Here is a 27,215-nt window from a genome sequence, read left to right as displayed (position 1 = left end):
CTTTCTAGGCAGGTGCTCTACCACTTGAGCCACTCCACCAGTCCTTTTTTTGTGATGGATATTTTCAAGATAGGCTCTCAACACTACCTGCCGGGGCTGACTTTGAACCACGATCCTCCTGATCTCTGCCTCCTGAGTAGCTAAGATTAGAGGCGTGAGTCACAGGCACCTGGCTCTGTATTGGGGTTTTTAATCAACACATCAAAAATTGTGCATAGACTCTTGTATAATGTCCGTAGCAAGGTAAGCATTTCTACCTCCTCAAATATATTGTCATGGGAAGAGGACACAGCAGATATTAAACTAATCAGAACATATACCACATTTGATGTTAGTCAAAAGGCCAAGAAGCAATTGCATATCAATTTATAAAAATCACGAGACCTACATTTTGACAAATACTGTCTCAAACACTCAATTGACAAATATCTTTCTTCTTCTTGGAGACACTAGGTCTACCTGGTCCATTTTCAGAATCTGGATTTTGAATTTCCTTAGCTCCTCAAGGACCGTAGTTCATTGTTTTTTAATATTTGACATTGGGTACATTATCTGATGTGTAAAAAATATTCAGCAATGTCAACAAAATGAAAGGTTTCCTCTAGAATGCACGAATCAAAGGAAATCCAAAATGGAGTGGAAAGTGGAGAAGGAAGTATGTCTCCAGGACCCTTCCTTTTTTTCTCTTTGAAATTCCAGGTACTTAATAATTTGTTTAGATCCCAGGAGTAAACCAAGCTAGATGAGGTGGTATGGAATTTCTCTGGGTCAGAGAAAATAACAATGGGACAGAACCAGCATGTGCTCCCAAAAACCTGGAGCTCTTCGACAAGTAAGACCAAGTGTGAAGGCAGGCTGGTCTGATCAGATGTTGGGAACAAGTAGAATTTAAGACCAATAATAATAATATTAACAAACGCCACACCAGGCCTGCTATTTGAATTATTCCATTTGATCCATACAGCAATCCTAGGAGCAGGAGTTACTGTTCATAAGGGACTGTGTCCATGCTTCTTGCTCATTTTTTTTTCTCCCTATGAAACTTTATTGTTGATTTTTTCTAGTTGTCAGTGATTTTTAAGTCAGGATTCAGCTAATGGAGGCATTTTAGTCAAAAATTTCTAGCCGATGCTTACAGGGTAGAGGATGGGTTTTCCTGGTTTTCCATGGTTTCTGTTTGTGGGTTCATGCTCCCAACTCAAGGCAAATTGAGTTTCTCCTGTGCTATTCCACTTGAAAAGTCTTTTGCTATTTTTTTCTCCCCACAAATACCATCCATGCATGGAAAAATGTAAACAATACAAATAGGTAAGTATTAGGGAGAGAAAAGCCTCTATAAAAGGATAAGGAAAATCTGGGTGTGTACACACCTAGAGTCCCATCCCTGGGGAGGCTGAGGCAGAAGGATTGTGGGTTCAAGGCTAGCCTGGGAAACCCAGTAAGACCCTGTGAAAGAAGGAAGGAAGGGAAGGGAAGAAGGGAGGGGGAGAGAGGAAGAAAATAAAGAGGAGGGGGAGGAGGAAGAGGAAGAGGAAGAGGAAAAGGAAAAAAAGAAGAAGGAGGAGGAGGAGGGAAAAGAAAGAAAAAGAAGACAGGAAGGAAGGCAGGGAGGGAGGGAGGAAGTCCCACCGTAATCTAACGGACTGGAAACATAGTGAGTCCCTGTCTGAGAAAGAAAGAAAGAAAGGAAAAAGATCCGAAAGATCCGCTGGTGGCCAGATTTCACACTGGTCCTCCTATAAAGAGCAACGCAATATCTAGGTGCACAGGAGGCACTAGACGCATCTTGCTCATCTTTGTATCTGTTTCCACTGTCACCTAGTGGATGCCCAGATAATACTGTTTCAGTAAATAAAGGAAACAGGGTGAAGTGTCTCCTGCCTGTAATCTTAGCTACTTGGGAGGCTGAGATTGGGAGGATCCCAGTTCAAAGCCAGCCTGGACAAATAGTTCTCAAGACCCCTCAACTCCAAAACAGCCAATCCAAAATGGACTGGAGGTGTGGCTCAAGTGGTTGAACACCTACTTTGCAAGTGCAAAGCCCTGAGTTCAAACCCCAGTCCCACCAAAATAATAATAATAATAATAATAATGTGTGAGTGAGTCCCTGTAAAGAAACTGAGGCTCAGGTGGAAAGGGGATTCTATGTGAATACCTACTTTACATTTCCAAGTTGCTAACATATATCACATACTCAGTTTATTACCTGTACTGCTGCAGGTACCCTGCATTCAGCATTACCTCTTATTCTGCCAGATGTGAATCTTAGCAACCAGTAGGTAACATCCCCATTTAATATTAATATTTAATGCTCAAGTTGCAGCCCCCACCAAATTGAGGGAATAAGTATGTCTCATATGTGGAAATAGTTACTTATAATTAAGGAGTTCCATCCCAATGGCTTTTAGAAATGTATTTAAAATTACCACTGTTGGTAGAGAGGTGAATTGTGGTCATTACTCTCTCCCCTTTGGAAAAATATGTTCACATGCTAATCTCTGGAACCTGTGAATGTGATCTTACCTGGAAAAAGTCTTTGCAAGTGCAATTTGATATCCCAAGAGGTGGTAATTCTGGACTACCCAGGTAATTACTTAAATCCAATGCCAGGTGTCCTTATAAGAGCAGAAGAGGAGAAGGTCCTGTAAAAACAGAGCCAGAGGCTGGAGTGATGTAGTCACAGGCCGATGGAGGACTGGAGCCACCATAAGCTGGAAGAAGCAGCTAGGCCTTCTCCCCCAGAGCCAGCAGGGGGAAGCACAGCTGGCTGATAAATTGGTTTTGGACTTCTGGCCTCCAGAACTGTGAAAGAATAAAAGGTGGTTTGGGTTTTTTGTTTTGTTTTGTTTTGTTTTTTGGGGGGATATTGGTTATTGAACTCAAGGCCTGGCTTGTTAAGCAGGTGCTCTACCACTTGAGCGATGTCCCCAGCCCGAAGTTGCTTGTTTGTTTGTTTTTAACCTACCTAATTTGTGATAATTTGTATGGCAGTCCTAGGAAATTGATACACAGTCCAAATAAGTAAAATTGAGTCAAAAAGCCAGGAAAATTTTGTTTAATAAAATCATGAAGTTTCAAATTCAACCAAAACATTCTACCTACCAAACCATAGATGTGCACTTAATATTAGAACATGAAGGCTCATGTCACTTGAGAAACAGAATTATATCAGAGACTTATATTTTTATTTCCTCCAAGATAATACACCTTATCCCTTTTAAAAATCGTACCTCTCCTCCACTTCATTCAGGAGCAATGAGCCATTCAGTGGTCCAGGACAGTTTTTCCAATAGCAGTATTAGAAGCAAAGCAGAGATTACATGGAGCAAATGCCCATTACAGTCATCTCGAAGAAGCCATTCTTGTCTTATTTATTATGACCTTCCAAAGGCACAAGTTCAAGTACAGTCAGCAAACACTGTGCATCTAGCCATGTCAGGAGCTCTGCTAGGTGCTGAGTGGGCAGAGTCGAGTTAGATACCGTTTTACAGTTTAGTTGAGACAGTCAAAGTTGACTGAGAGGGGCAAGTAAGAATCAGATAATGGAGGAGAAAGTGTAGGGGGCGTGGAAGCACAGGTAGTAGGCACCCCTCACCCACGGTGCAGTAGGAGGAGATGGGGGTGGTCTCTTGAAAGTCTGGCTGGGGAAATTAGGGGCTGGGATGCACTGTAGGGGGAGTTGCTGGTGGGAACATGGAGGTCTGGGAAGCAGCCAGAGGAGGAGGATGTCTGGGTTGGAGAACTGTACTGTGGGAAGGCTGGAGAAGCAAACAGAGCCATGATGAGAAAGGGCTTGGGAAGGGATTTGAATTAATCCTTAAAACAACAGAGCATATTGAAGGGTTTCACATTAGTTACTGGATGGAGATAGGAGCACATTGCTTTTGGAGAAAGTGAATCTGCTGGTGTGTGATTCTGGAACAGAATGGGGCAGGAAGGGTAGGGGGGTAGCTCGGTGGTGAAAGGCCCCAGATTCTATCCCAGAAGAAAGGTGGAGAAGGAGAAGGAGAGAGATGAGTAATTAAAAAAGAAGGTGGAGGAGGAGGAGGTAGATGAGGAAGAAGCAGGAGTTGTCAGGGAAAGCAGCTAAGAGGATGTCACAGCCAGACAGACAGACTTTAGGAAAGTGGCATCAGTAACATGGTGAAGAGGAGGACTGAAGAAGGCACTACAGGAAGAGTCCTTAGGACAGGACCTAAGAGCAGGGCACCGAAAAGTAGAACTCACCAGTTAACCTCCCCAGGTTTTGAACTCCTGAAAGATTAAGTCTTGTCTTTTTATTCATCTCTGTGCCAGCCCAGCCACTGGTATAAAATAAGTCCTCAACTTATTAGCAGTTGAATCAAATTTCCCAGGTTTCTGTTAGAAACTGAGGTTCCAGGTACTTTCCACATGCTCCTGGAATACCCTTCACTTTCAAGTATATGAAACTGCTGAGAGATCATTTACAGCCCTCAGAAGGGCTTCCTGTTTTTGTTCGTCTGCCCATTTAGTGGTTTCTTACTGGATTAATGGCCTGGTGCATGAATCACGGTGACTATCAGTGCAGAATTGAGTGCTGACAGGAGGTTTCAGCTCTCTTCCGTCTAGAGCCCTAGGCGAGGGTCAGCCATGGCTGAGGTCTCTGTCCCACCTGCCCTGCCCCCAGCTCTCTCCCACGCATCTGTGGCATACATATTTATACTCATTCTGTAGAAAGGCCACTGCTCAATCCTCCCTCATTACAACCCCTGAAGAAATCCCGACCGCTCTACTGATTGAAGCCTTTTTAAATCATTTTTTGACTGAGTGGTTCAGCAAATGAAGCATTGAGCTCATGGAGTGCTGGGGACAGCTGAACAGCAGACCTGCTCCTGAAGCCTGGGGGACTTCAATGTGCCTTGACAGCCAGGCTTTCGTACTAAGAGAAGGAAGGCGGGGAACACAGGAGTACCATTCACAAAGGAGCAGAGGTGGCCACAACACAGAGTCAGTCCAGAGGGACAGACGACTTGGGGCGAGGGCAAAGAAGGCCTCACACAGGAGGTGTCTTGAATTGCGTGTAAACACAGGGTTTAGCCAACATTTTGGAAGGGGTGTAGGCACTCAGGATAGATGATTCATCCTGCAGGTCACACATGGCATGGTACTTAGTATCCTTGAATTCAGTACTCTAAGTGACACATGGCATGGTACTTAGTATCCGTGAATTCAGTACTCTAAGTGACAGTAGATCCAAGCTACCCACTCCCAGCATTTTCAAGTGCTCCCTTCAAGTTCTTTCCTGGGTGTGAACTGCAGATGGAGAGGGGAAAGTGGAGGTGATGCAAATGGTTGAGCCAAGGTGTGGAAGGGAGCCCCTAGGGCTCACCACAGACCATTAACAGGGCCTGGTGACTGAGGTCGAGGCTGTAGAATACACACAACACAGTTCCAAGGACTCCAAAAGACCACGTTAAACACTAACCACCATCAGGCCCGGTTAAGAAGTGAAAGGCATGTAACGGATGGGATGTGAATTTTAAACTTGGGTCTAATTTGGAACATGAGTCTCACCAGCTGCTGGTTGTTTCCTTGGGCAAGTTGTTCCTGCTCCCTCAGCCAGCTTTATCTTCAGAACAAAGACCATACTTCCTCTAAGGAACTGTATATACACTGCCAAGTTCATGGTAGTATTCAAAGAGTTATTGTGTTTGGATTAATATTAATCGAGGGTCTTACACAATAGCAAGCGCTGAGGAAAATGCCTAGGAGAATTATAGATACAGTCTTCAAGTGACCCACAAAAATCTAAAGTGATGTTGAATGAACACCTACTGTGTGCTACATGCTATTGATTTATGCAAGTCAACATCTACTCTCTGAGTCAGGCTTTCTTGCTTTGCATTTATGCAAATGACACTTGGGGAAGTTAAACAAGTTGCATGGTATAGATCAAAATTAATCACTCTGGGCTAGGAGGAGGTCGAGAGGGAGTGATGGTGCCGGGTGATCTAACCAATCTACAATATAAACCTACTCAGAATTGTCACAATGAATCCCCCCTTGTACAATGAATATATCCTAATAAAAATAAATGAAAAATTAGTCACTCCAATGCCTACCTCACATTACTCATAAATAATAATGTGAGATGAGTATACTCATCTAACTATAAAAGTTAGAACTATAGTGCTTCTAGACTCCATCAAAATGAAAAACTATTCATCTGATAATACCTTTTAAGAAAATGATGCAAAAAGCATTAACTTTAAAAGAAAACCCTGATACATTTTCCTTCATCAATATTCTACACTTCTACTCTTTGGAAGACACACAATTAAGAAAATGAAAGGTGGGGGAGGGGGATAAGGAAGAATGATGGTGGGGATGGACCTAACCAAGGAACATTGTAAGCATATATGGAAATGTCAAAACAAAACTCCTTATATTACTAATATATGCTAATAAAAATGTTTGAAAAAATGAAAGGCAAGCCACAGTCAGGGAGAAAAATTGTAATATACATATCTAACAAAGGACTTGTCACGTCTGGTGGTGCACATCTACAATCCTAGCACTCAAGAGGCTGAAATAGGAAGATTGCAAACTCCAGGCCAGCCTGGGCTATGCATATATAATAGAATTTCATATAAATAGAACTGAACTGCTTTGCTCCACCATGAGCTCCCTACCATAACGTGCTGCCTTGCCACAGACCCAAAGCAACAAAGCTCCAAAACCATGACCTACATTAACCTCTTCTCTTTATAGTCGACTTATTTCTTGTATTTGTTACGGTGATAGAAAGCTGAGTAAGACAATGTTCAATCACAGCCCTTCACCTGGCCCTAGGCAGCCACTGATCTGGGTTCTGTCACTGTCGTTTTACATATTATAGAATTTCATATAAATGGACTTACAGAGTACAGTCTCTTGTGAATGACTTCTTCCTCTTGACATAATATTGTTGAGATGCATGCAAGCTGTAATCTGTATGAATGTTTCCTTTCTTGTTATTGTTGGGTAAGGGTGTAGTACATTTTGTTTATCCATTCAACAGTGATGGATATTTGAGTTGATTCCGGTGGGACGATCACAAATAATGCTGCTATGAATATTCATGTACACGTTTTGTTTGGAAATTTGTTTTCATTTCCTTTGGGTAGATATTGGAAGTAGAATTTCTGAATTGTAATGAATCTAATCACTATGGTTTGTATATGAAGTCTCCCCTAAAAGGTTCATGTATTGGGAATTTGGTCCCCAACTGAGGGCAGGTCCTTGGGTATATCTTGTCCCTGTCGCTGGTCTCTCTCTGTCTCTCTCTCTGTCAATGTCTCTCTCTCTCTCAGCTTCCTGTTTGCTATGAGGCAAACAACTCTCCTCTACCTCATGTTCCCACTGGCATGTTTTCCCCAAGTGCATGGGGATTAGATTCCATGGACTGAACCCTCTGAAACCACAAGCCAAAATAAGTACTTCCACCTTTAAACTTGTTTCTATCAGGTATTTTGTCTAGTGACAAGAAAAGTAACAAACATACTAACTTTATAGGATAACATGCGGTTTGCCAATTACCATCCCATTTTGCACTCCCACCAGTAATGTGTGACAATTTCAGTTACACCATATCTTTGCCAACACTTAGTAGTGTTGGTCTTTATGACTTCATCTGTTCTAGTGTGTAATGCTATCTCATTGTGACTTTTAACTGACATTTTTCTCATGACTAACAAAATCAGAAATGTCATATGCTTATGAAAATTTTTAATCAACTATTTATCAAATAAAGTCACACAATTACAGTAATGAAAACACAATTTGCAAACAGAGAACCTGTACCTATGAAATTAATGCTTTTGTAGGTACAGAAAACACTCACCAAATTAAACAATGAGTCCTCAAATGACACACAATATTAATGCTGCAATCCTGTAACTGCATTTTAGAGCATCTCAACTTGCAGATGAGTCATTTGCTGAAGCACCTATTTTTAATTGGATAAATTTATGTTCTGAAATGAAATTGAGGAGGCCTGTAATTACATGAAAGCATAAATAGAGACAACTTATTTGATGAGGTTTTGCTGAGGAAATGTTTGTTGAAGAATGGTATTTTATTTTTATTTATTTTTTTTTTTTCAGGGGAGAGCGCGAACGCAGTCCCCCACTACCACAAATTATGCAGTCGAGTTTCCCACATTTGGGGAAATCGCAGGGGTCAGCACATCCGGAGTGCAATGGATAAGCCTCGCCCTGGGAAAACCACCTTCGTGATCATGGTATCTCCCCTGCCAGGTAAGTATGAAGAATGGTATTTTAAAGGCCTCATCTCCAAATAGAGGCACATTCTGAACTGGGGGATAGGCTTCACCATATGTGTTTGGTGTGGCGGGTTCGATTCAGCCCTTAACAACCCTTATTTAGCATACCAGTTTCCAGCATCCCTTTCTTCCACAAGGCCCAGCGGGAGGCATGCACACCAGCACGCAGTAACTGGAAGCACGCAGGAAGCAAACACCCTGTGTCCTTGTGCTGTGTGCTTCTCCACGTTCCTCATTCACCTGCTAAATCTAAAGTCTACCTACTAAGATCAATAATGTCTGCTGAATCTCTCAAATTGCTATTTAAAAAATAGTTTTGTTTTTCTGTTTACAAAATTAATATTTGCTTATTGCAGAAAGAAATCAAGCACTAATGATATACATAAAAGAAAATGAATATCACTTCCAAAAACGGTATGTAGCCACTGTTACCACTCTGGATATACACTTATCAAAATGTTTTTTCTATGCATATCCTTGTATGCTTTTAATATAAAAGTACAAATCACAATACATGCTATTTTTTAGTCCTTTAAATTGTATATATTTAAGGTATACAATGTGATTCTTTGATATATAAACTGAAATGATTGCTACAATGAAGCAAATTAATGTATCTATCTCCTAACATAGTCAGCTTTTGGTTTCCTACTTACTATATAGTGGACATCTTTCCCTTTTTATAAATAGGTTGACTTAGTCTGTTTGATGTACCTGAGGCTGGGTAATTTGTAAAGAAAATCTTACCAGTCAGCAGGTCCTGAAGCATGGTGCTAGCATTTCCTTGGCTCTGGTAAGGGTCTCATGGCAGATGGCATCACATAGCATAGATGTGTGTGAGAAGAGGGATTCAGAGGTGCCAGGCTTGCTCGTGACAACGTAATCTCTCAGCAACTAATCTAGACCCACTCCCATGAGAGAGCACATTCCATTCACAAGGGTGGAACCTCCCCCCACAATCTAATTATATTCCACTAGGACCCACCTCTTTTTTTTTTTTTTTTGAGGTACTGGGGCTTGAACTCAGGGCCTTCACCTTGAGCCACTCTACCAGCCTTAGTTTTGTGATGGGTTTTTCAAGATAGGGTCTCATGAACTATTTGCCCAGGCTGGCTTCGAACTGCAATCCTCCTGATCTCTGCCTCCTGAGTAGCTAGGATTACAGGCGTGAGCCATCAGTGCCTGGCTAGGACCCACCTCTTAATGTTTCACTGTCTCAACACTGCCACTCTAGCACATGCACCTTTGGGGACAAACTGGGTCCAAACTGTCACATAGATGTATTAGTGTGTACCTAGCCACAGGCCACTGACCTAAGACTAGGTTTTACTTAGACTTGTTGCCTTGTGGAGAAATTTCAGGGCCAAAACATGCAGAGGCCACCCAATTCTAAGTGGAGTCTGGGCAGTGACCCATACTATTTCCAGCCCCTGCCCAAATGTAGGGTGTCAATTGGTGCTGAACCCCAAGCAGCACAAGGGAAGACTTCTCCGTGATTGGGGAGCAAACAGGGGCTCCTGGTGTTCCGAAAGTCTGTATCTGCAGGTCTGGGGAGGTGGGCCGGGGCGGGGGTGGGGGGGAGGCTGGTATTTCTGAGGTGGGAGTTGTCTTTACTTCTTTTATTGACTTTCCTCAGGCTAAAATTACAAGCATTGGTCTCTCCCAATCACCACTCTGTTGTCTCTTTTAGGACAATGAGGGGCATCTTTCTTCCCCCCAGTCCTCAAACAGAAATACAGATACAGAAGTAACTCAGGGACAAAGAGGAATTGCTCAGAAAAACTTGGCCACCATTACACATTCTCCTTTGTGTTTCAAACGCATGGCTCATCTCCTGGGAATTGGGTCCAGAGGCGAGTAAGGAAAATAGATGATTGTCCTGTCTGTTCATTTCATCTTCAAAGGAGGAAAAAATCAGAAGGCGAAAGGATCACGAGCCCAGCAATGGGATATATATCCTTTTAAACAAGAGCTGGGTATTCCCAACAGAAATTGATAGATACTGAGGCTGTTTCTAAATTTATGCTATGACATGTCATTGAACATCCCACATCTGCATTTTGTTCTTTTGCCTTAATATATTTCAGAGGCATAATTAATATAATTGATTATTGTTAAGATAATTAATGTATGTAGAGTGTGTTCGAAGAGGTAGAATTTGTGAGTGGGGAAGAGCAAGTACATTTAAAGTTCTGGTAAATATTTCTAATCTGATCTCTGAGAAGTTGCACAGATTTGCATCCTCTCAATTACCTTGTGTATGTGGTGTTCCTAGGAGGAACTGATGGAGATTTGATAAAGGACTCTTAGCACTCCCGTGTGAGAAGATCACCCAGAGCATTGCCAAGTCAGCTCCTCTGAGCCTCCATGTCCAGAGTTTTTTCTGGCCTTTCATTATAAAAGCCTGATTGGTACATAACTGCCCACGTGGCTGAACTGAGCCTTCAGGGTGGCTGACACCCCATTACCCACAGCCCCCACAGAAATCATGAGTCTTTTGGGTGTGGACGATCGCCGCCTTAAGACTAATAAATATGGCAAGCCCCCAACCTAACCAGATATTCCTATCAGGTATGACATAGAAGCATAGGCCAAAGGTCAGTCCTTTCTGCAGGCAAGGCCAAAGTCTGAGTGAAACAGAGTATGTGAGAACACACTGGTTTTTAAAGCTTCCTCTCAGAACTGACACATTGCTCTCTCCCCCATGTTATTGGCTAAAGCAGGCCACAAGGCCAAGTCTAATTTTGGAGGGGATAGGTAACTGCATTCTTCAGAGCTGGTTAGATATGGATGATTAAAAATCTGATCTATCACATCATTGGTTTGTGTGTATTAATTCACTTAATTCCCTCAACAACCCCCTGTTATTATGTCCATTTGTTGGGGAAAGAAACTGAGCCACAGAGAGGTTAAGGAATGTACATCCAATGTCACACAGCTTGTAAGGACAAAGCTGAGATGCCTGGTGTGAGCTCAGGAGCTCTAACTCCATAGTCCAAGCTCTTTAAGACAACTAAAGGGCAGAAAGTCCTGGAGCTTCTTAAAAAGCTGTCTTTTTTACATTTAAACAATATTTGGCAAATACCTCTCAGGGGCCAGGGACTAGATTCTGACAGAACTAGAATGTGATAGTGAATGAGACACCAGCTACTTGTGCTAGTGAAGGTGAGTTTTTCCTACTCTTCTCCTTGAACAAGGTTAGAAACAGGGGCTGGATTAACCAGGTCTGACCCCCAAACACACAGTCACCACCACTGCACTTACATCATGCTCTGCAGCTCTATCACCCTCATCACCCTTCCATGGACAATGAAGATCAACTGCCATCCACCGACTTCCTGAACCTTTGAAGGGGAGGGGAAAGAAGTAAGGGGGAAATGAAGATGCAGAGGAATAAACACATGAAAGTTACAAAGAGAGCCAATTGGATAACTCATTTGTCAATGCTCCCTCCCTCAAAATAGTTAACGAGGTGCTGCAGAAGCACTCGCTGTGCTGGACCCTGCTGGCTCGACATCAGCCCTGTCCTGACCCTTTGCCCTCCTGGAACTATTGGAATAAGAATGTGGGTTTTTGTTTTTTTGCTGAGTTTGCTAAGAAAACAAAACATGGTCACATATTCTGTCACCACTAGGGACAGGCCTATCTGAGAAAGAAGCCCACAATAGAAGGAAGCAGGCAAGACAGGAGACAAACAAACCAGTCCCATGGCATCTGAGCTTCTGCATCCAGCCACGTGACGTCAGCATGACCTACACCTTTCAGTCATGTGAACCGATCCTCTTTCTTGTGGTTAAGAAGCTAAGCTAAGTTTCTGATCTCGAAATCAGAGTCTTGCACACATATACCCTCCCCTTTTTAAAGTCCCCAAGTCAAAGAAGCCATCACAATCTCCTAAACGGGAAAGAAAAAGATTTAAGAACTGAGAATGAACCTCAGGAAAACAAATGAAACTCATGGGGGATGATACCAATTTCTCAAGCTCCTGAAATCATCGCCCCTTCTTTCCCCTCACAGCCTGCAAGTTTTAGAAAAGCAGGCACAGCCAGAATTGATCACACAGATGCATGGAAAAACTCCAGCATACTGTCTCTTATCTCTCCACGAGAAAGATTTAACACCAGGAAGCTGCAAGGAGGTCTCGTATTCCTAAAATTCATTACGGTCATAAAAAGCACCACCATATTTTCATGAGCTATTAAAACAAACAGTTAAAAATAAAGCCCATTTGGTATCCAATATCCTTCTCTGATCGTATTTTTGCGTGCATTTGTGAAGCATGGCAATTTGGCTAACTGCAATCTTTCGCCCTGGAAATGGTTCTGATTTCCACATTCTCTTTTGCATCCTGAAATAATAAACTACAATTTTTCTAGCCATATATAATTTAAGAATTCCATAGACTTAGATCACAACAGGAAATGCATTTTCTGTTTCTTTCCTTTGCTTTTCTCATCTGGTCCTTCATTTAAACAATTTTTTGAAGTCTTAGCAAAGGTTGAGTTCCGTGGGAGTTAAGAGCAGTGTGAAGGAACGGGACCAGTATTTCCAGACACCTACTATGTGTCCCCACGTCACGTGCTATTTTATTTCATTTAATACCAGCTCTGATCTTCGAAGCAAGTATCGTGGTCTCCTTTATTTTCTGATGGGAAAGGCTTAACAATATCAAGTTATTTACCTAAGTTTAAACAGCTGTAAAACAGCTGTGGTGGTTGCTTGTTTATAACATTTCCTTCTCCTTGCTGGCTGAACTTGCTTCCCATTAAGGAAGTTTAAAATCTCTGTCTCACACTTCTTTGCTGTGCGTATCACCCAACCTTGCCACTGGGGCCAGAGGGAAAGCCTCCTGGAAGTTTTACCAGTTTTCTCCCTGGTTATACAACAAAATAAAACACACACACACACACAATACGAACTCCTGAATTCAAATGGCCCTCCTGTCTCAGCCTCCCAAGTACCTGGGACTACAGGCACGCACCACTGCACCCAGCATGAGAGATTTTTAAGTGTCTTCTTTCAGTTTTTCTACACTTTCTAACATTCATACGATGAGCATATGTTTCTCTGAATTTAAAAGTAAACTCATTTCAAGGAGGTGATGCACTTGAAGGTACCCTGTACTCGGTGAAGCACTCAGTTGCAAAAGCAATTTTATTACGACTGTAAAGCACATTAAATGCTGGCAATGTCATTTTGCAGTGGCAGAGGGCAGACTCTATCCACCTGCCAAAGCTATCCAGAAAGTGGGGGGAGGTCACCACCCACCCCAAGCAATTGTGCGGCTCACCTGGAAGAGTTCCAGGTGTTGGGTTAGGAAAGTTTTCCTTGGGGCTGTGCTGCTCCACCATGGCTTCTTGTCACAATGACCTGGCCAGTCCTCTAATGGCCCACCTCTAGAGGTTACAATCTAATTGTCCCATGAGATCCAGGCCTCAGTATTTTAAAAATATTTCCCAGTTAAGGCTAATTAGGGGGTGGAGGGAGGCCTTCAGCTGATGCTGTGGCCAGATTCTCCAGGCTGGCTGCATAGAAGAGTTCCCAGAATTCTCTCGAAAGTTTAACCCTTAGCCAAGAAACAAGCATTGTTTTTCATATTGCTTTCCTCAAACCAATCAGAGATTTAAAAAAAAAAAAGGATTTTAATATTTACTGATGTATTTCCAGTTTACAAAGGTGTTCGTGAGATAATGTCTTTTGATGATCGTATTTAATTAAGGTAAGGTGGATGTGAGCTGCCTACGCAGCTCTGGGCAGTGAGTGAAGCAGAAGCCGTAGTGGTCAGGCATGGCACGATGACGTTTTGGTTCAGGGCACTGCGTGTATGACAGTGGTCCCATAGGATTGTCATGGAACATCACCTAGCGACATGGAGGTGATTATAATGTTGTGTGCAACATCACTCACGTGTGTAGTGATGCTGTGTAAACAAACCCACTGCCCTGGCAGTCACCTAAGAGCGTGGTGCACACCTTGTGGACAGTCTGTGGTACTCGGTGATGGCAATTACCAACTGTGTCGCTGCTTCACGTGTTATTGACCAGCACTATACTTTCTCTTTTTAATTTTCTTTTTGGTGGTACTGGAGTTTCAACGCTGAGCTTCACACTTGCTAGGTAGCTACCCTACTCTGCCTCCATGGACTAGTTTGTTTCTCTCTCTCGCTCTCTCTGTTTCCGTCCTTTCTTCCCTCCTTCCCTCTCTCTTTCTCTCTCTCTCTTTCTTTCTTTTTTCTTTTTTGAGATAGGGCCTTGCTGTGGAGATCAGGCTAGCCTTGAATTTGCTACATAGTACAGGCTGGCCTCAAACTCACGATCCTCCTCCCTCAGCTCCTGAGTGCTGGGATTACAGACATGAACCACCACACCTGGCCCTGTACTACATGTTTTATCATTATTTTAGAGTGTACTCATACCTATTAGCAAAGACTTTACTGTCAAACAGTATGCCTTGTTACGCGGCAGTAGTCTCACTCAGCTCATCTCATGTTTATTTACAATGCCTCTTGATGCTTAATTTAATCTCATTTTGTTCAGCAGGGCCTAGGAGCAATAGGCCATACCGTGCGCGTGCCATGTGGCCTGGGTGCACAGTAGGCTATCCTACCTAGCTTTGTGCAAGTCCATCCTGTGAGGTTTGCATGATGAAATCACCTGACAACAAGTTTCTCAGAGCATATCCCCATCCTTATTCACATGTGACTGTATTTACATGTTCCTCAGGAGAGAATTTCAAAGGACAAGTTCAGTTTTCCAGAATCAGATTACCACAGACTCAAACCCAACCCTCTTTTGTCCAGCTCCAGCATGCCAGAATGAGGAGCGTCCTCTTTCCACTCTTTGAGTGACCAATGTTACAACAGAAGGCTCAGCAAAGCCTTCCCTGCCTCTTTCCCCATGGCAACCCAAAGCCCCCCAAAGCAACCAGGATACACTGTGCATGGAGCTAAATCCCCAACATTGCTGCCTAGACTAGTGAGTGTGTGGGGGATAAATGAGCACCTGCTGCAAGGTCACATTACCCCCAAATCACAGGCAACAGCAGGGAAGACAATGCAGCCAACCTCTCAGACCCTACAGGACATAGAGCCAGAAACAAAGGGAGTTCACGATGCTGTTCTGCCTTCTGTCCTCCAGCCCCCATGACCAGCTGGGGTTTTGAAGGACCAAGCCATGAGATCAACAGCCTTAGAAATAATTTATGTGATGACTCCTCTCTTGATATTATACACAGATATTACCATAGGAGGAATATCTGACTTGGCAACCGTAATTTGCTATTATAGTACTTTATTGAAAACAAATCATTTTACCACGGTTCACTTCTAAAACCCCAGTCTGACTAATGACTATCTCCTGAAATGATTTAAAAAGAAAAAACTATTTTGCTTTCTGAAAAACTCACAGAATATAGTATGTGACAGATTACCACCATAGTCATATATTTAAGTACTCAATTACTGGCTACAAATAAAAGATAGCTGGAGAGAAGATATCATGCTTTCTTTTAATCAGGAAAGAAAAAGAGTTCTCTAGTCAATGTCTTGCAAAACCATTAACTGAAGTCCTAAACTGGAGCTCAAGTAATTGAAAAATGAAAATGATTCGTCCACTTACAACGGGGAGATAGCGGTTTTATAAAAAATCTGAATGCATACACAGATGAGAAGGGTATATCAACACGAGCATTTGGTAACTGACTAAATAACTGTTATGGACAAATGGAAGAAATAACAAAGCAGAGAGCAGAAGTCAAAATTGCCTCCCTTATCGTTAAGAGGCCACAACACATTCAGTCAGAACTGTGACACTTAAATCCTTAGTAACATAGGAATTAATAATTAATAATTAAAGGCACTGTAATTCCTCTGTCCATCAGTCCAAACATTCATCCACTTGATGGATATGTATGAGAGAGGATTTAAGAAGTGAGAACAGTGGGCGCCGGCGGCTTACACCTGTAATCCTAGCTACTTGGGAGGCTGAGATAGGGAGGATCACAGTTCAAAGCCAGCCCAGGCAAATAGTTCTCAAGACCTCATGTCCAATATAACCAGATCAAAATTGACTGGAGGTGTGGCGCAAGAGTAGAGCACCTGCTTTGCAAGTGTGAAGCCCTGAGTTCAAACCCCAGTCCAAAGAAAAAAGTGAAAATATATGAAGCAATCTGGGTAAAATAAGTGAGCGACTAAATATACAAACAGACAATAGCCAGAGTATATAAAAACTAGAACTCTGACCCACAGCCTATAGCAACGAGCACCTTATCTCTAGCAAAAAACCAATAACCCTTGAAACAAAACAGCCAGGAGATGATTAATAACTGACAACTTCTCTAGTTTTTGTCCCTGCTTCCAACTCAGGACCAATCAGAGACAGCCAATTATTTCCCTAAGCCAATCACACAGGACACCCTGCTTCTGGTTGGGTGCCTCCTGGTCCCCAGGCAACAACCTGCCGTCTCCTTCCTCCACTGTGAGCTGCCTTTGAGTCTCTGCCACAGAAGAGAAGAGAAAGGGCTCAGGGATGAAGTACTGACCAGGACGCAAGTGAAAAGTTCATTTTACATTTGTGAGAATGAGGATGACAGCACTGTCCACACCCCAGTGCCTAAAGGTACTGGCTGGGCTCTGATTCAGCCCCAGGAAGACAAAGTTATGTTACCACTTTCTTTTTCCTTCTTCATACCTTCTCCCAGCATGCTTTGCTCTCAGTCCCTTAACCTGAAAAGGAAATATAAAACCATCACATACTTCTGTTTTGCTTTGGGCTTTGAAGGCTGAGTCAGAATCAAAAAGAAGTAGGAGTGAGATTTCATCACTAGAGTGATGAAACTCCAAGAAGGAAGAGAGCATGTCTGTTATTCTCTCATCCGTGGTCCAGCGCAATGATTGAACTAAACACAGGAATGCATCTGGCTGATGGGGACCACATGGAACCTTCAAGAAGATAACTCAATGACTAGATCATAATAAAAACCTGTGTCGTTTCCCTGAAGTCTCTGAGGTAACACACAATCAGAGATCACCCATGGCCCAATCCACCAAAGATGGCCCAAATGGACTTGCCATGCAGGAGTCAAAGGTCATGGCTCCCTAATCTGTCCCGTGGTGCTCCATGCTTGGTTGGATACAGCTGTATTTCTAAACTCCATCTTTTTCTCATGCTCACTGGATAGTAAACACGAATTACTATTAATAATAATTTTCCACTGCACGTCCAGAGCAATCCATCCAGAGAAAATTGGAACTTCTTCTTTACTGAGGTCCAGTCCCATCAATTTGATGCTCATTTTATAGAAAGGCCATTGAGCAAAATTAATGTACCCAAACAAATAGAGTTTGTCCTTGTAACTGATTCAGAGGATGGCAGGAAACAAAAGGGTTGCCTTAATGGCCTCCTTGGGGAAATTTATTTTCAGAACATTGAGTTATTTTCTTCTACTCTACCAGATTAGATTAAATCTTTTTAAAGAGAAAGAAAGAAAAATGAAACTTAGTTGTCTGTTTTTATATAAATCACTTTTGAGATCTAGCTTCATTTAAATTCACTTATTGTCCAAGTCAAATGATGCTACAATCTCAGGGTTATTTTGCTTCTTGTCATTTTCTACTTTTCCATTTTCTTCAGAGCATCCCCAGCATGGTTTACCTGCAGTCCTTTCACGTGAGGAAGAAAATTGAGAGTCACCATATGTCGGAAATGAAGGATGTTGATCCTTTTAAAAATACTACATATCTTGCCTTAAAATACTACTTTGGAGTGTGCCATGATTTGAGTGTGTCCTGTAAAAGTAGAAGTGTTGGGACTTAATTCCTAAAATCATATTTTTATGGTATTTGGAGGTGGAGCCTTTGGGAGGTGATTAGAATTCAATGAGGTTATGAGGGTAGGGCCCTCATGGTAGCATTAGTTGCTTTTCCAGAAGAGGAGGAGAGACCAAGGGTAGCACACTTTCTCTGTCAGCTGTCTCACCATGTGATGCCTTGCACCATGTTATCATGCAGCAAGAATCCTCACCAGAGGCTGCGCCTTGCTTTGGGCTTCCCAGCCTCCAAATCTTGAGCCAAAATTACCTTGCTTTTTATAAATGACGTAGTCTATGATGTTCTGTTACAGCAACAGAATACAGACTAAGACTATTATCCAAAAGCTTTGGCTCTCTGCTATTTTCCACTGCCCCACACAGGTCAATGATCTTCCTGCCTCACTCTCAGTCACAAGAAGAGAGCAAAATGGCTCCCCACAGTCTACTCACATGACTCCTCTCATTCCCATCATAGCCAATTGGCTGTAAAAACAGCCAGTTTGGGGGCCACTTATGAAGTTGCCAAGCACGAGAAACTACCTAACTAGAAAAGGTAGTGATGAAAGAAACCAACCAGAATACCTGGCCAGAAACTAGACCTGAAAAACATGAAGAGAGAATAAGTTGGGTAGCAGGAAGAAACACTAAAAACTTGTGAAGGGAAATTATGACTGAGCCCCCAGTGGAAACTGAACAGCAGTCACAAGCTTGGGAAGGCATGAGCAGAAGCCGGGTCATCAGTGAGCACTAACAGGAAGAGCAGAAGACATAGAAGCCTGCTGGGCCAGCAGGAAGGCACAGAATTTGTGACCTGTGTAGGGGCAAGGAGAGAATCTAGCTCCTGGCCAGATTCTTTCAGGCCTGTTGGATGGCAGTTCTTGTCTCATCAATATGCTATGTGCTTACCATCATGGGCATACTTACAAACAGCAAAACACTATTACTTGATCTGTCCCATCCCTACCGTCACAAAGAAAAAGGAGAAAGAGGAGGAAATAGAGGAGGAGAAGAAGGTGGGGAAGGGGAAGAGCAAGAAGAAGGTGGAGGAGGAGGGGAAGAGAAACAGGAAAAGCAAGAAGAAGGAAGAGGAGGAGGAGAACTACCTATTATTTGCAGGAACCTGAGTGTGTCTCTCTTTTTAAAGATATAAGAGTCAAACACACACCAACACACACACACACACACACACACACACACACACACACACACACACCTTTAAAAATGAACCTCACCACATTTGCTGGCTTTAACCTTCTAGCACAAAAAGCAGTAGCCAAGTGAAGAGGGGCCCAAACTTACAGACAGGAGTTGGGAGTTATGACCCAGCTCTACTACTGTGTGTGGTGCAATCACAGGCGAGGAGGTTGGCATCTCCAAACCCACCACTTCAGCCACAAAAATGGGGTTGGACAGCAAGCATTCATTTGCTATATTTATGGAATGGCACTGTGTGACAAGTTCTGTGACAATTATGCTGCATAATTGGGCCTAATAGTGAACTAAGCATAGTTTTTGGCTCTTATGATTGTGTTGGTGCTAGACACAAAAGTGTGTGATGTTAACCTATGTTAGACAGAGCCCATTTATTGCTGAGGAAGGAGGCCTTCCCAGAAGTCCTTTTGGGGGACATTGTGACCTGGATGATAAGGCTGTTCTAGTGCATTGAGGGGTGGACAGGGAAGAGAAGAGTCCATGATGGCTTCCTCTGTGTATCCACTTGGTTAGGGTACAGTGTTCAGTTACTTGATTAAATACCAACCCAGGTGTTGCTGTGAAGATGTTTTGTAGGTGTGGTTACCATCTACAATCAGTTAACTTTAAGTAAAGGAGGTTATCTTCAGCAATGTGGGTGGGCCTCATCTAATCGTTTGAAAGGCCAAAAGAACAATTGGGGAGAAATTCTTCCTTGAGACTGCAGCCTCTACTCCTGCCTGAGTTTCCAGCTTGCAGCCTGCCCTACAAATTTTGAACTTGCCTGGCCTCACAATTGCATGTGCCAATTCCTTAAAATCAATCTCATATATCTTATTCTTCTGCTTCCTTGGAGAACCTTGACTGATACAGTCCAGGTATAGACAGACATCTAAATGCTAACATAAAGAGGAAACCAGGAGGGCTAGCTGAGTGCGGGGCAGGGTCCAGCGTCCACAGGGCATGTGCCTCTGAATAAGCATAGGGAAGTTCAAGCTTTCCCTCTGAAGACTTGGAAATTGAGGCTGCTGAAATAAATCAACAATAGACTAACAGGAAAGGGCACACATGCACATGTGTGGGGGAGCCAAATACCCTATTCATAGGGAAGTGGTGGACTGTAGGTGCTTTTGTGTTTTTTTGTTCTCTGTTTTTGAGACAGGGTCTTGCTATGTAGCCCAGGCTGACCCCAAACTAATGATCGTTCTGCCTATGTCTCCCGAGAACTGGGATTACAGACGTGAACCTCTGTGCACAAAGTCTGTACTTTACTTTTTTAGGAGAATTAATGATTTTTAGCCTATGGATTTAAGTGGCGGAAAGGAAGAACTGTGAGAGATTGAAGAGATTTCAGAAATAGCCTCAGTGGGGTCAAGGGTGCATAGTCACATCATTAGGAACTCTGTACGCGTTGACAATTACTTCAGAGTCTCTTATCAAGCAAGAATGAGTGTGACTGTACTTCTGACGTTCTTTTGCATCTAATTCATTACCCAACAACACCAACTCTGAGATTGGAAGTTAAAAATGGTATCAGAATGCAAGGTTGCTTTTTTTTATTATTATACGCCAGAGTCCAAAAGTCTAATTCAGGCACAAAAAACTACTTTGAAGTCACTCTCGAGCATTTACTCGGAGCCAAGAGTGACAATTTCAAAGAGCTTACTTGAAACATATAGTTACTGTTTGTTTTCCCTTATCCCAAGACTAGCTTGAGAGAACCTAGCAGAGAGATAGTCTCCGGAAGGGAGCTGTACAGGCCACATCAGTCTTTGTGGATGGCCCAGACAGATCTGGATATGTGGATAGGTTTTTATGTCCTGTCCTCTCCCTGTCACACAGCTGATAATGAAGGTCGGGCACATACAAGACATCCTGAAGAAGTTTATAGAAAGCATTCGGCATGTGGTGTTTCATAGACAGATTTTTGGGGGCAGATTTTCAGCAGACAGCATTTATTGTCAGAAACGTGGAGTTGTGGTGTTTTCATCCACACAGCAGCATAACTCCGGGAGCATTTTCCTGTAGTCTGGTTTTATTGTGACTACTTAGGTTTGCTCAGTGGTGCCTTTTTGGTGATGGTTATATGCAAATGCTATTAGACTCACTGAGGCTTGAGGGGGGACCTTGCCTCAGAGAATAAAGATGTAAGTTACTGTGAGTGGTTTTATAATGGACTGAACACTTCCCCCCCAAAAAAAGAAAATCACATCCATTGGAAAAACCAGCGTGTCACCTTATTTGGAAATAGGATCTTTGCAGATGTAATTAGTTAAGGTTACTTAGGGTGTGCCCTAAACCCAATGCCTGGTGTCCTTATAAGAGGAGAAACTCATAGAGATAAACATAGGGAAAGCCAAGTGACAATGGAGGATACATTAGAATGAAGGCTAGGAAACCCCAAGAATTTTTCGACCTAAAGTAACAACTCTGTTTTAAAGGAAATAAGAAAACAGTTTTTGTTAAGTCAATTGCTAGTGACCATGGAATATGAATTTAAGTTACTCTGAGTGGCGTTTTCCACTATGGACACTGCTACGTGAACTTTTATAGTGCCAGAGCAAAAAGGGAGTCATAGCACAATACATTTTCCAATTTCTGGTGGGAACTTCAGGCAGGCGGCTCACAGCAAAGCTGGGCAATCTCTGTCATCTGTTTCAGATGTTGTCTTAGAGCATTCTTGCCACATCAACTGTTTGGAGGTCTGCCAATCTTAGTGGTACATTCCAAGAACGTTATCTGTGAGTCACGAGAATATTAGGTCAAAAGCAAAAGTTGAGGTAATTGGTTTTTAAAAGGGACTGAGATAGCCCAAGATAACTTTGGCTCCAGACCTACAGCCTTCCATCTCTCCACAATCACCATGTTCGAATCAACCAAGGTCAAGCAGCCTGCAGCAGTTACTACAACTGGTGAAGCTCCAGGCAGGGCTCCAAAAGGAGCCAGGTGCTGGTGGCTCAGAGATCAGGAGGATTGCAGTCTGAAGCCAGCCCAGGCAAATTAGTTCATAAGACCCTATCTCAAAAACCCTTCACAAAAATAGGGCTGGTGGAGTGGCTCAAGGTGAAGGCCCTGAGTTCAAGCCTCAAAAAATTGATAGTGTTGCTCAGTTTGCACAGTGTAGTCATCATTTGGGCTAATGGGCAAGGTCAGAGGGCGCGCTGCTCCTTTTTTTTTAAGCTGTATGTTGCAGCTTAGTGACCTAGTATGACCTTAAAGCAGAGAAAGTAGTGCCTGCTACTTGCTAATGCAATCCTTACCTTCTTTTTTATTTTTTAGGTATCCTAAAATTCTCTTTTTTTAAAATTTTTTCATCCCTGTTGTACACTGTGACATTTAGCAAAGTTCTTATAATATATCATAGTTGATTTCACCCTTCCTCCATCTTTCTATTTTCTCCCCTGCCCCCCACCCCCCATTTCCTCTTTACATAGCTTCAGTTCACAGACTGCTGGGAGCCACCAGAAGTTGGGAGGAGGTAAGGGAGGATCTTCCCAGAGCCTCAAGAGGAAGCACTCCGATTCCCAACACCTTGATTCTGAACTCCTAGGCTCCAGCTCTCTGGGAGCCAGGGAACAAGCTGTTTGTATTTTTAAACCACCCAGTGTATGGTAATTTGTTATAGTAGTGCCAGGAAACTATGTCGGGTTTGAAGGGCTGCCCCAGGCCTCTCTGCCCACTTCCTTCCCTCTGCCTGGGCTGGGGGACCTGGACTGTTTTCCATTCCTTGCAGCAACTGCCCTCACTCGCCCTCTGCTCTCCCTGAGGCTGCTACATACTCTTCCCAGCTCCCCACTGTCCTGCAGACAAGACTCATGGCCTTCTTTTTGTTTAATTGCTTTTTAAAACTAATTATTGTAGTTGAATAGACAGGCAACCACACAAATAACACAAATAAGAATCCCGGAGAAATTTCAAAGAGTATAAAACTCTTAAATCTCAGTTCCTATACTCTAGTTCCTGGATTTATCTAGCATCTAGAATTATATTGGCACTTTGGTGTTACACTTTTCTATTAGTAAAATGAAAAAACAAACAACTGAATTGTCTACTTCTACAGTTATAAAACTTTTTCTTAAAAATAATGCAAATGACACAAACTAGAAATGGCAATTCATGGTAATCAAGTACATTTATATTATTATTATTATTATTATTATTTGAGAAAGGGTTTACTGTGCAGCTCAGGCTGGTCTCACACTCCCAATCTCCTGCATCAGCCTCCCAAGAGCTGGGATTACAGGTGTGTACCACCAGATGTGGTGCCAAGTACATATGTCTTTAACCATTGTCCCAGCTTTGCATTTCATGAACCCATTATCATGCTAGGCCAGGACTCTTCCCGACACAGCCCTATTCCTAGTAGATGGTCAGTTGGTTAAATGGAGATAAAGTCCTCCTTTCAGCTGTACCCTTTCCCACAGTATGCTACATTAAGCAGCTATCAAAGTGCTGCAGATTTTTTGTGCAAAGGGCAATCTGAGCGTGGAGAAAAGCCAGAGTTTCGAATGCTGCCTGAGGAAGGCAGCACCTGTAAGAATCTATGAAAGTTAAAGTGATCTGAGGGGATGGGATGTAGCCCTGTGACATGGGCTCTGGAGCCCAAGAAACCTGGGTTCAAATCCCAACTCCTCTACTCTAGCAATGAGAACACAGATGACTCTTCAGCTCCTCTGAATCTTGGGCTTCTCATCTACAGTGGTGATGACAAAACCTTTTGGGTTGGGGCAGAAATGGAGGCAGTGGAGTAGAAAACATGTCTGCTCCATGGCAGATGCTCTGGAAGGCCTGGTGCTGCATTTCTCCTCTTCGCTCAAATCGTCTCTCATGTCAGCACACATTCACTTTGTTTGTGGAGGTCATTCCCAGAATAGAATGGTAGGAGATTAGAGTCGATTCTGTAGAATAAATCCATCCAGATTCCCCATGACTTGGCAGTGCACTGAATTAATTGCTCATGATTTTTCTTAGAAACTTCAGGTGTAAATTAACTTTCACTATTGGAATATGTGCTGAGCAAAATCTATTTTTAAAAATGCATAATTACTGAGAAAGGAAGCTACCATCCTCCCCATCCATCTGTATTAGTTTAACTTTCCTATCCATTGTCTTTCTCAGTGTAACTTTACTGCTTTGGCACTCTGGTCCAGACAAATAACTCATCAGCTCTTCAACAGGAAACACCTGAAGACATTGGAGCCCTGAAATTCTTTGAATTTCTTGTCTCAAAAATCCTTGCTCTGCTCTTTCCACAAACTCGAACACAATCCTAATCAAGGTTATATAAGACCTTAAATCAAACTCCTGATCTTAATACATTCTAACCTTGCCCTTTCACCTCAGGGTCACTGCCAAGTTTGGGGTGCTGGTCTTCCTTCCATGGTAAGCTATGAACTCATCTTTGTCTTATTAGTACACTGTGTGCAGAAATCAGTTAATATAGCAGGCCTGAGACTGTTGTTCTTAGAAGGATTGGTCCTTGGCTGACATCTGGAGACTTGGATTTCAGGAGAGTTGCATCATTCCTGTTAAGAATGGCTAACTATACCTAAAGTATTTATGCAAAAATATAACTTATGCTGAATACTTGCTGTGCTTCTGCATGCCTGGATTTTTGGTTTATGCCAGGTAGAGGATGCCTGCAGGATGAGTCCCGAAGATCCCCAGGCAGTGAGTCTCTAATGTCTACTAGGTGGCTACCATTTCATGTGTGGCTTCACAACCCATTCCACTGAAGAGGATTTTTTTTTTTTTTTTTTGAGACAGGGTTTCACTATGTAACCCAGGCTGGCCTCAAACTTACCACCCTCCTCCACCTCCCAAGTACTGGGATTATAGTTGTGTAATACCACACCTGGCTGGGAGAGGACTCTTGGAGTCAGTTTTGGCTCCCTCTAGACAGCCTCTGTGCCTTTTCCCTTTGCTGATTTGTTTGGTATCTTTTCATTGTAATAAGACTAAATGACGAACACTGTGAGTCCCCTGGTGACTCACCAAATCTGCAGAAGGCCTTGGGACCTCTAACACAGGCTGTCTTGTTGATTACAAGGAAAAATATCAGCATTGCCAAAGAAAAGTTAATGGATATCACTGTAAAATTTATTTATGGAACTCCTTTAAATATAATTTTACTCATTCATTCATTTGCTCATTTGTTTATATGGCAAGCACACACTTTCTTCCCCCACTCAGTCATAAGGGGCCCAGAAGTGTACTGGCATCTGAAGCAAGTCTCCTGCATGACTGAGCCCTTAAGTTGTGGCACTAACTCTGCATGGTTAATGCCAGGATTGAATGGCAGAACATAAGAACACTCATCCTGGATCTTCCAATGGCTCTTTGCTCCAATGTTTATGCAAACAAGCAAAGGTTGAATTTGAAATGCAGATGTGTGGCCAAGTCTCCTTTGACAAAGGCCCCGAGAAGTAACAGCACCATTTCCTGTCTCTTCTCATTAAAGGAGAATGGTGACATTGAACATAGTGTATTTTGGCCCATATTGGAATGTTCAGAATTCCTATGTGTTTAGAACGAGATTGTAGGAGTAATGACAAGTTTCGCTTGAAGGTCTTTTAAAGAATGCACTCCAGAGGGAGTGTTCCATGGGACAAAGTAATGAAAGTATCAGTAAGAATTATTGAAGGTGACAGAACCTTAGCGTTCAAAACTGTGACACTGACACAGCAATGTGTGTCTGTGCGTTGGGGATCAAGCTGAGAGCCTCATGAATGCCAGGTGACATCCCCAGCCCGATACAAAGATATATTTTAGGATGTTCTCTTTGGCTGATTGGTTTGATAATGAAGCCTGGCATTGCTCATTAACTTATGTGTTAGACGTTTAACAAACATTGAATGAGACAAATCTGTAGTTCAAAGTTTTGACAAATATATGCTTGTAGTTCATACTAAAAGCCTTTTAGAAAAAAAAATATTGGTGGGAAAAAGGCCTATAGAAATGTTAATAGTTCTATTTTCTCAACTCTGAAATAGAAAATAAGGGGCCCTAAGAAAAGTTATGGTAAAATTATTAATAATTTGATAATCTTTTGTTGTTTTTGATGTCATTTAAAAACCCTTTTGGTACACATTCCAGAAATCAAAAAACAAACAAAGCCCTAATTGAGGTGTCTTATGATAGATCGCAAAAATATTTTTCATGGTAATGCACTATGATTTTTAGCATGCTTCTTGAAGGAGATAAAAGATTTGAATGATTTAACCAAATGTTTCCCATATCCATCTATTTATGTGGACAGATTTCCTCAGTGCTTAAGTCTATAAAAATAAAACTATGAAAAGAATTGATGCTGAATTCTATCTCATCTTGATGTAAGTAATATTTCTCTACTAGCCCCATGAACTGAGGAAAAGGTAGCACTTTTCATTTCACTAAAAGATGCATTTGCAATAAAAGTATGTCATAGGATATTATGTCAGACTAACCCTTTTATGGATAAAAATGATAAACTTTGGACAAAATATAAAAGTGAAGACACTGGAAAACAAGCAAAACCAGGCCAGCAGAATTGAGGAGGTGGTTACTCCACAAAGGTTAAACATATAATAAATGAAGTTTATGTCCATATACTGTGCCTGAAGGCACCTCCTAGTATGCACTCAATCCGAAAGCTAGTCTTACTTGCTTAAGGAGTTAGATAGAGTCTAACTCAGAGGACCTGGAAATGGGTGAGGAAAACCCTGAAAAGGACTAAGTCAGAGACAGGTAGGGCCCCAAATCTGCACATACACCCTACCCAAATCCTTACTTGGCCTCTGAACTGTGTTGCATTGGGGGAGACTGCAAAGGACCCCAGCAAAAAACAACAGCTGGATTGTTGAAAGGAGTTATCAGAAATTTCAGATAGAATTTGACTCCAGTCAAGTTAACTACCTGCTAGAACAAATCAACACTCATTAGAGGAAGGTAAGAG

At 42.4% G+C, this 27,215-nt stretch overlaps 1 non-coding gene and 1 pseudogene across 1 annotated transcript; both read right to left on the bottom strand.

Annotated features, from left to right (window-relative positions):
* Positions 1-245: 245 nt before the first annotated feature.
* LOC141411095 (U2 spliceosomal RNA) lies at positions 246-355 on the bottom strand (annotated as a pseudogene).
* Positions 356-8,102: 7,747 nt separating this feature from the next.
* On the bottom strand, positions 8,103-8,266 carry LOC141411044 (U1 spliceosomal RNA). The gene has a single exon (XR_012435901.1). It is a non-coding gene; the product is annotated as a U1 spliceosomal RNA (small nuclear RNA).
* Between the last annotated feature and the right edge of the window lie 18,949 nt (positions 8,267-27,215).

This window comes from Castor canadensis, chromosome 9 (genome assembly GCF_047511655.1).
Source record: "Castor canadensis chromosome 9, mCasCan1.hap1v2, whole genome shotgun sequence".
Taxonomy (NCBI): domain Eukaryota; kingdom Metazoa; phylum Chordata; class Mammalia; order Rodentia; family Castoridae; genus Castor; species Castor canadensis.
The sequence above is the reverse complement of the archived record's forward strand: the minus strand, read 5'-3'. Positions and strand labels throughout refer to the sequence as shown.